Here is a 10,339-nt window from a genome sequence, read left to right on the forward strand (position 1 = left end):
TCGCGCATCGGCACTTGGGACTGCGCGACTAAGCACATCGAACGTCGACTCCTCGAGGACACGGCTAGGCATTTCGCGCATCGGCACTTGGGACTGCGTGACTAAGCACATCGAACGTCGACTCCTCGAGCCCGCGCCTAGGCATTTCGCGCATCGGCACTTGGGACTGCCCGACTCAGCACATCGAACGTCGACTCCTCGAGCCCGCGGCTAGGCAGTTCGGGCATCGGCACTTGGGACTGCGCGACTAATCGCATAGAGCGTCGACTCCTCGAGCCTGCGGCAAGGCATTTCGCGCATCGGGACTTGGGACTTCGCGACAAAGCACATCGAACGTCGACACCTCGAGCCCGCGGCTAGGCATTTCGCGCATCGGCAATTAGGACGGCGCGACTAAGCACATAGAGCGTCGACTCCTCGAGCCCGCGGCTAGGCATTTCGCGCATCGGCACTTGGGACTGCGCGTCTAAGCACATAGAGCGTCGATTCCTCGAGCCCGCGGCTAGTGATTTCGCGCATCGGCACTTGGGACTGCGTGAGTAACCACATCGAACGCCTACTCCTCGTGCCCGCGGCTAGGCATTTCACGCATCGGCACTTGGCACGGCGCGACTAAGCACATATAGCTTCGATTCCTCGAGCCCACGGCTAGGCATTTCGCGCATCGGCACTTGGGACTGCGCGACTAAGGACATCGAACATCGACTCCCTGAGCCCACGGATAGGCATTTCGCGCATCGGCACTTGGGACTGCGCGACTAAGCACATCGAGCGTCAGTTCCTCGAGCCCGCGGCTAGGCATTTCGCCCATCGGCACTTGGGACTGCGCAACTAAGCACACAGAGCGTCGACTCCTCGAGCCCGCGGCTAGGCATTTCGCGCATCGGCACTTGGGACTGCACTTCTAAGCACATAGAGCGTCGATTCCTCGAGCCCGCGGCTAGGAATTTCGCGCATCGGCACTTGGGACTGCGCGACTAAGTGCATTAAAAATTATGGGGTTTTACGTGCCAAAACCAGTTCTGATTATGAGGCACGCCATAGTGGGGGACTCCGAAAATTTGGATCACCTGGGGTTCTTTAACGTGCACCTAAATCTAAGTACACGGATGTTTTCGCATTTTGCCCCCATCGAAATTCGGCCACCGTGGCCGGGATGCGATCCCGCGACCTCGTGCTCAGCAGCCCAACACCATAGCCACTGAGCAAACACGGCGGGTGACTAAGCACATCGAACGTCGACTCCTCGAGGCTGCGGCTAGGCATTTCACGCATCGGCACTTGGGACTGCGCGACTAAGCACATAGAGCGTCGATTCCTCGAGCCCGCGGCTAGGCATTTCGCGCATCGGCACTTGGGACTGTGTGACTAAGCACATCGAACGTCGACTCCTTGAGCCCGCGGCTAGTAATTTCTCGCATCGGCACTTGGGACTGCGCGACTAAGCACATTAAAAATTATGGGGTTTTACGTGCCAAAACTAGTTCTGATTATGAGGCACGCCGTAGTGGGGGACTCCGGAAATTTGGACCACCTGGGGTTCTTTAACGTGCACCTAAATCTAAGTACACGGATGTTTTCGCATTTCGCCCCCATAGAAATTCGGACACCGTGGCCGGGATGCGATCCCGCGACCTCGTGCTCAGCAGCCCAACACCATAGCCACTGAGCAACCAAGGCGGGTGACTAAGCACATCGAACGTCGACTCCTCGAGGCTGCGGCTAGGCATTTCGCGCATCGGCACTTGGGACTGCGCGACTAAGCACATAGAGCGTCGATTCCTCGAGTCCGCAGCTAGGCATTTCGCGCATCGGCACTTGGGACTGCGCGACTAAGCACATAGAGCGTCGATTCCTCGAGCCCGCGGCTAGGCATTTCGCGCATCGGCACTTGGGACTGCGCGATTAAGCACATCGAACGTCGATTCCTCGTGCCCGCGGCTCGGCATTTCGCGCATCGGCACTTGGGACTGCGCGACTAAGCACATAGAGCATCGACTCCTCGAGCCAGCGGCTAGGCATTTCGCGCATCGGCACTTGGGACGGCGCGACTAAGCACATATAGCCTCGATTCCTCGAGCCTGCGGCTAGGTATTTCGCGCATGGGCACTTGGGACTGCGCGACAAAACACATAGAGCGCCGACTCCTCGAGCCCACGGCTAGGCATTTGGCGCATCGGCACTTGGGACTGCGCGACTAAGGACATCGAACATCGACTCCTTGAGCCCACGGATAGGCATTTCGCGCATCGGCACTTGGGACTGCGTGACTAAGCACATACAGCGTCGATTCCTCGAGCCCGCGGCTAGGCATTTCGCGCATCGGCACTTGGGACTGCGCGACTAAGCACATCGAACGTCGACTCCTCGAGGACACGGCTAGGCATTTCGCGCATCGGCACTTGGGACTGCCCGACTAAGCACATCGAACGTCGACTCCTCGAGCTCGCGGCTAGGCATTTCGCGCATTGGCACTTGGGACTGCGCGGCAAAGCACATCGAACGTGGACTCCTCGAGCCCGCGGCTAGGCAATTCGGGCATCGGCACTTGGGACTGCGCGACTAAGCACATAGAGCGTCGACTCCTCGAGCCCGCGGATAAGGATTTCGCCCATCGGCACTTGGGACTGCGCGACTAATCGCATAGAGCGTCGACTCCTCGAGCCTGCGGCAAGGCATTTCGCGCATCGGGACTTGGGACTTCGCGACAAAGCACATCGAACGTCGACACCTCGAGCCCGCGGCTAGGCATTTCGCGCATCGGCAATTGGGACTGCGCGACTAAGCACATAGAGCGTCGACTCCTCGAGCCCGCGGCTAGGCATTTCGCGCATCGGAACTTGGGACTGCGCGTCTAAGCACATAGAGCGTCGATTCCTCGAGCCCACGGATAGGCATTTCGCGCATCGGCACTTGGGACTGCGCGACTAAGCACATCGAGCGTCAGTTCCTCGAGCCCTTGCTAGGCATTTCGCGCATCGGCACTTGGGACTGCGCGACTAATCGCATAGAGCGTCGATTCCTCGAGCCCACGGATAGGCATTTCGCGCATCGGCACTTGGGACTGCGCGACTAAGCACATCGAGCGTCAGTTCCTCGAGCCCGCGGCTAGGCATTTCGCGCATCGGCACTTGGGACTGCGCGATTAAGCACATCGAACGTCGATTCCTCGTGCCCGCGGCTCGGCATTTCGCGCATCGGCACTTGGGACTGCGCGACTAAGCACATAGAGCGTCGATTCCTCGAGCCCGCGGCTGGGCATTACACGCATCGGCACTTGGGACTGCTTGACTAAGCACATAGAGCGTCAGTTCCTCGAGCCCGCGGCTAGGCATTTCGCGCATCGGCACTTGGGACTGCGCGACTAAGCACATAGAGCGTCGACTCCTCGAGCCAGCGGCTAGGCATTTCGCGCATCGGCACTTGGGACGGCGCGACTAAGCACATCTAGCCTCGATTCCTCAAGCCCGCGGCTAGGTATTTCGCGCATGGGCACTTGGGACTGCGCGACAAGACACATAGAGCGCCGACTCCTTGAGCCCACGGATAGGCATTTCGCGCATCGGCACTTGGGACTGCGTGACTAAGCACATAGAGCGTCGATTCCTCGAGCCCGCGGCTAGGCATTTCGCGCATCGGCACTTGGGACTGCGCGACTAAGCACATCGAACGTCGGCTCTTCGAGGACACGGCTAAGGATTTCGCCCATCGGCACTTGGGACTGCGCGATTAAGCACATACAGCATCGATTCCTCGAGCGCGCGGCTAGTAATTTCGCGCATGGGCACTTGGGACTGCCCGACTAAGCACATCGAACGTCGACTCCTCGAGCCCGCGGCTAGGCATATTGCGCATCGGCACTTGGGACTGCGCGACTAAGCACATAGAGCGTCGACTCCTCGAGCCCGCGGCTAAGCATTTCGCGCAACGGCACTTGGGACTGCGCGACTAAGCACATCGAACGTCGACTCCTCGAGCCCGCGGCTGGGCATTTCGCGCATGGGCACTTGGGTCTGCGCGACTAAGCCCATAGAGCGTCGATTCCTCGAGCCCGCGGCTAGGCATTTCGCGCATTGGCACTTGGGACTGCGCGACTAATCGCATAGAGCGTCGACTCCTCGAGCCTGCAGCAAGGCATTTCGCGCATCGGGACTTGGGACTTCGCGACAAAGCACATCGAACGTCGACACCTCGAGCCCGCGGCTAGGCATTTCGCGCATCGGCAATTGGGACTGCGCGACTAAGCACATAGAGCGTCGACTCCTCGAGCCCGCGGCTAGGCATTTCGCGCATCGGCACTTGGGACTGCGCGACTAAGCACATAGAGCGTCGATTCCTCGAGCCCGCGGCTGGGCATTACGCGCATCGGCACTTGGGACTGCTTGACTAAGCACATAGAGCGTCAGTTCCTCGAGCCCGCGGCTAGGCATTTCGCGCATCGGCACTTGGGACTGCGCGACTAAGCACATAGAGCGTCGACTCCTCGAGCCAGCGGCTAGGCATTTCGCGCATCGGCACTTGGGACGGCGCGACTAAGCACATCTAGCCTCGATTCCTCAAGCCCGCGGCTAGGTATTTCGCGCATGGGCACTTGGGACTGCGCGACAAGACACATAGAGCGCCGACTCCTTGAGCCCACGGATAGGCATTTCGCGCATCGGCACTTGGGACTGCGTGACTAAGCACATAGAGCGTCGACTCCTCGAGCCTGCGGCAAGGCATTTCGCGCATCGGGACTTGGGACTTCGCGACAAAGCACATCGAACGTCGACACCTCGAGCCCGCGGCTAGGCATTTCGCGCATCGGCAATTGGGACTGCGCGACTAAGCACATAGAGCGTCGACTCCTCGAGCCCGCGGCTAGGCATTTCGCGCATCGGAACTTGGGACTGCGCGTCTAAGCACATAGAGCGTCGATTCCTCGAGCCCACGGATAGGCATTTCGCGCATCGGCACTTGGGACTGCGCGACTAAGCACATCGAGCGTCAGTTCCTCGAGCCCTTGCTAGGCATTTCGCGCATCGGCACTTGGGACTGCGCGACTAATCGCATAGAGCGTCGATTCCTCGAGCCCACGGATAGGCGTTTCGCGCATCGGCACTTGGGACTGCGCGACTAAGCACATCGAGCGTCAGTTCCTCGAGCCCGCGGCTAGGCATTTCGCGCATCGGCACTTGGGACTGCGCGATTAAGCACATCGAACGTCGATTCCTCGTGCCCGCGGCTCGGCATTTCGCGCATCGGCACTTGGGACTGCGCGACTAAGCACATAGAGCGTCGATTCCTCGAGCCCGCGGCTGGGCATTACGCGCATCGGCACTTGGGACTGCTTGACTAAGCACATAGAGCGTCAGTTCCTCGAGCCCGCGGCTAGGCATTTCGCGCATCGGCACTTGGGACTGCGCGACTAAGCACATAGAGCGTCGACTCCTCGAGCCAGCGGCTAGGCATTTCGCGCATCGGCACTTGGGACGGCGCGACTAAGCACATCTAGCCTCGATTCCTCAAGCCCGCGGCTAGGTATTTCGCGCATGGGCACTTGGGACTGCGCGACAAGACACATAGAGCGCCGACTCCTTGAGCCCACGGATAGGCATTTCGCGCATCGGCACTTGGGACTGCGTGACTAAGCACATAGAGCGTCGATTCCTCGAGCCCGCGGCTAGGCATTTCGCGCATCGGCACTTGGGACTGCGCGACTAAGCACATCGAACGTCGGCTCTTCGAGGACACGGCTAAGGATTTCGCCCATCGGCACTTGGGACTGCGCGATTAAGCACATACAGCATCGATTCCTCGAGCGCGCGGCTAGTAATTTCGCGCATGGGCACTTGGGACTGCCCGACTAAGCACATCGAACGTCGACTCCTCGAGCCCGCGGCTAGGCATATTGCGCATCGGCACTTGGGACTGCGCGACTAAGCACATAGAGCGTCGACTCCTCGAGCCCGCGGCTAAGCATTTCGCGCAACGGCACTTGGGACTGCGCGACTAAGCACATCGAACGTCGACTCCTCGAGCCCGCGGCTGGGCATTTCGCGCATGGGCACTTGGGTCTGCGCGACTAAGCCCATAGAGCGTCGATTCCTCGAGCCCGCGGCTAGGCATTTCGCGCATTGGCACTTGGGACTGCGCGACTAATCGCATAGAGCGTCGACTCCTCGAGCCTGCGGCAAGGCATTTCGCGCATCGGGACTTGGGACTTCGCGACAAAGCACATCGAACGTCGACACCTCGAGCCCGCGGCTAGGCATTTCGCGCATCGGCAATTGGGACTGCGCGACTAAGCACATAGAGCGTCGACTCCTCGAGCCCGCGGCTAGGCATTTCGCGCATCGGAACTTGGGACTGCGCGTCTAAGCACATAGAGCGTCGATTCCTCGAGCCCACGGATAGGCATTTCGCGCATCGGCACTTGGGACTGCGCGACTAAGCACATCGAGCGTCAGTTCCTCGAGCCCGCGGCTAGGCATTTCGCGCATCGGCACTTGGGACTGCGCGACTAATCGCATAGAGCGTCGATTCCTCGAGCCCATGGATAGGCATTTCGCGCATCGGCACTTGGGACTGCGCGACTAAGCACATCGAGCGTCAGTTCCTCGAGCCCGCGGCTAGGCATTTCGCGCATCGGCACTTGGGACTGCGCGATTAAGCACATCGAACGTCGATTCCTCGTGCCCGCGGCTCGGCATTTCGCGCATCGGCACTTGGGACTGCGCGACTAAGCACATAGAGCGTCGATTCCTCGAGCCCGCGGCTGGGCATTACGCGCATCGGCACTTGGGACTGCTTGACTAAGCACATAGAGCGTCAGTTCCTCGAGCCCGCGGCTAGGCATTTCGCGCATCGGCACTTGGGACTGCGCGACTAAGCACATAGAGCGTCGACTCCTCGAGCCAGCGGCTAGGCATTTCGCGCATCGGCACTTGGGACGGCGCGACTAAGCACATATAGCCTCGATTCCTCAAGCCCGCGGCTAGGTATTTCGCGCATGGGCACTTGGGACTGCGCGACAAGACACATAGAGCGCCGACTCCTTGAGCCCACGGATAGGCATTTCGCGCATCGGCACTTGGGACTGCGTGACTAAGCACATAGAGCGTCGATTCCTCGAGCCCGCGGCTAGGCATTTCGCGCATCGGCACTTGGGACTGCGCGACTAAGCACATCGAACGTCGGCTCTTCGAGGACACGGCTAAGGATTTCGCCCATCGGCACTTGGGACTGCGCGATTAAGCACATACAGCATCGATTCCTCGAGCGCGCGGCTAGTAATTTCGCGCATGGGCACTTGGGACTGCCCGACTAAGCACATCGAACGTCGACTCCTCGAGCCCGCGGCTAGGCATATTGCGCATCGGCACTTGGGACTGCGCGACTAAGCACATAGAGCGTCGACTCCTCGAGCCCGCGGCTAAGCATTTCGCGCAACGGCACTTGGGACTGCGCGACTAAGCACATCGAACGTCGACTCCTCGAGCCCGCGGCTGGGCATTACGCGCATGGGCACTTGGGTCTGCGCGACTAAGCCCATAGAGCGTCGATTCCTCGAGCCCGCGGCTAGGCATTTCGCGCATTGGCACTTGGGACTGCGCGACTAATCGCATAGAGCGTCGACTCCTCGAGCCTGCGGCAAGGCATTTCGCGCATCGGGACTTGGGACTTCGCGACAAAGCACATCGAACGTCGACACCTCGAGCCCGCGGCTAGGCATTTCGCGCATCGGCAATTAGGACGGCGCGACTAAGCACATAGAGCGTCGACTCCTCGAGCCCGCGGCTAGGCATTTCGCGCATCGGCACTTGGGACTGCGCGTCTAAGCACATAGAGCGTCGATTCCTCGAGCCCGCGGCTAGTGATTTCGCGCATCGGCACTTGGGACTGCGTGAGTAACCACATCGAACGTCGACTCCTCGTGCCCGCGGCTAGGCATTTCGCGCATCGGCACTTGGCACGGCGCGACTAAGCACATATAGCTTCGATTCTTCGAGCCCACGGCTAGGCATTTCGCGCATCGGCACTTGGGACTGCGCGACTAAGGACATCGAACATCGACTGCCTGAGCCCACGGATAGGCATTTCGCGCATCGGCACTTGGGACTGCGCGACTAAGCACATCAAGCGTCAGTTCCTCGAGCCCGCGGCTAGGCATTTCGCCCATCGGCACTTGGGACTGCGCGACTAAGCACACAGAGCGTCGACTCCTCGAGCCCGCGGCTAGGCATTTCGCGCATCGGCACTTGGGACTGCACTTCTAAGCACATAGAGCGTCGATTCCTCGAGCCCGCGGCTAGGAATTTCGCGCATCGGCACTTGGGACTGCGCGACTAAGTGCATTAAAAATTATGGGGTTTTACGTGCCAAAACCAGTTCTGATTATGAGGCACGCCATAGTGGGGGACTCCGAAAATTTGGATCACCTGGGGTTCTTTAACGTGCACCTAAATCTAAGTACACGGATGTTTTCGCATTTTGCCCCCATCGAAATTCGGCCACCGTGGCCGGGATGCGATCCCGCGACCTCGTGCTCAGCAGCCCAACACCATAGCCACTGAGCAACCACGGCGGGTGACTAAGCACATCGAACGCCGACTCCTCGAGGCTGCGGCTAGGCATTTCACGCATCGGCACTTGGGACTGCGCGACTAAGCACATAGAGCGTCGATTCCTCGAGCCCGCGGCTAGGCATTTCGCGCATCGGCACTTGGGACTGTGTGACTAAGCACATCGAACGTCGACTCCTTGAGCCCGCGGCTAGTAATTTCTCGCATCGGCACTTGGGACTGCGCGACTAAGCACATTAAAAATTATGGGGTTTTACGTGCCAAAACTAGTTCTGATTATGAGGCACGCCGTAGTGGGGGACTCCGGAAATTTGGACCACCTGGGGTTCTTTAACGTGCACCTAAATCTAAGTACACGGTAGTTTTCGCATTTCGCCCCCATAGAAATTCGGACACCGTGGCCGGGATGCGATCCCGCGACCTCGTGCTCAGCAGCCCAACACCATAGCCACTGAGCAACCAAGGCGGGTGACTAAGCACATCGAACGTCGACTCCTCGAGGCTGCGGCTAGGCATTTCGCGCATCGGCACTTGGGACTGCGCGACTAAGCACATAGAGCGTCGATTCCTCGAGCCCGCGGCTAGGCATTTCGCGCATCGGCACTTGGGACTGCGCGACTAAGCACATAGAGCGTCGATTCCTCGAGCCCGCGGCTAGGCATTTCGCGCATCGGCACTTGGGACAGCGCGATTAAGCACATCGAACGTCGATTCCTCGTGCCCGCGGCTCGGCATTTCGCGCATCGGCACTTGGGACTGCGCGACTAAGCACATAGAGCATCGACTCCTCGAGCCAGCGGCTACGCATTTCGCGCATCGGCACTTGGGACGGCGCGACTAAGCACATATAGCCTCGATTCCTCGAGCCTGCGGCTAGGTATTTCGCGCATGGGCACTTGGTACTGCGCGACAAAACACATAGAGCGCCGACTCCTCGAGCCCACGGCTAGGCATTTGGCGCATCGGCACTTGGGACTGCGCGACTAAGGACATCGAACATCGACTCCTTGAGCCCACGGATAGGCATTTCGCGCATCGGCACTTGGGACTGCGTGACTAAGCACATACAGCGTCGATTCCTCGAGCCCGCGGCTAGGCATTTCGCGCATCGGCACTTGGGACTGCGCGACTAAGCACATCGAACGTCGACTCCTCGAGGACACGGCTAGGCATTTCGCGCATCGGCACTTGGGACTGCCCGACTAAGCACATCGAACGTCGACTCCTCGAGCTCGCGGCTAGGCATTTCGCGCATTGGCACTTGGGACTGCGCGGCAAAGCACATCGAACGTGGACTCCTCGAGCCCGCGGCTAGGCAATTTGGGCATCGGCACTTGGGACTGCGCGACTAAGCACATAGAGCGTCGACTCCTCGAGCCCGCGGCTAAGGATTTCGCCCATCGGCACTTGGGACTGCGCGATTAAGCACATACAGCATCGATTCCTCGAGCGCGCGGCTAGTAATTTCGCGCATCGGCACTTCGGACTGCCCGACTAAGCACATCGAACGTCGACTCCTCGAGCCCGCGGCTAGGCATTTCGCGCATCGGCACTTGGGACTGCGCGACTAAGCACATAGAGCGTCGATTCCTCGAGCCCGCGGCTAGGGATTTCGCGCATTGGCACTTGGGACTGCGCGACTAATCGCATAGAGCGTCGACTCCTCGAGCCTGCGACAAGGCATTTCGCGCATCGGGACTTGGGACTTCGCGACAAAGCACATCGAACGTCGACCCCTCGAGCCCGCGGCTAGGCATTTCGCGCATCGGCAATTG

At 59.8% G+C, this 10,339-nt stretch overlaps 1 long non-coding RNA gene across 1 annotated transcript; it reads right to left on the minus strand.

The window, feature by feature from the left end:
* Window positions 1–766: 766 nt before the first annotated feature.
* LOC125943609 (uncharacterized) lies at window positions 767–9,458 on the minus strand. Its single transcript, XR_007465792.1, has 3 exons — window positions 9,315–9,458; window positions 8,057–8,166; window positions 767–851 (listed from the first exon to the last, which is right to left on the minus strand). It is a non-coding gene; the product is annotated as an uncharacterized LOC125943609 (long non-coding RNA).
* Between the last annotated feature and the right edge of the window lie 881 nt (window positions 9,459–10,339).

This window comes from Dermacentor silvarum, chromosome 2, assembly GCF_013339745.2.
Source record: "Dermacentor silvarum isolate Dsil-2018 chromosome 2, BIME_Dsil_1.4, whole genome shotgun sequence".
In the NCBI taxonomy this organism is placed as follows: Eukaryota; Metazoa; Arthropoda; class Arachnida; order Ixodida; family Ixodidae; genus Dermacentor; species Dermacentor silvarum.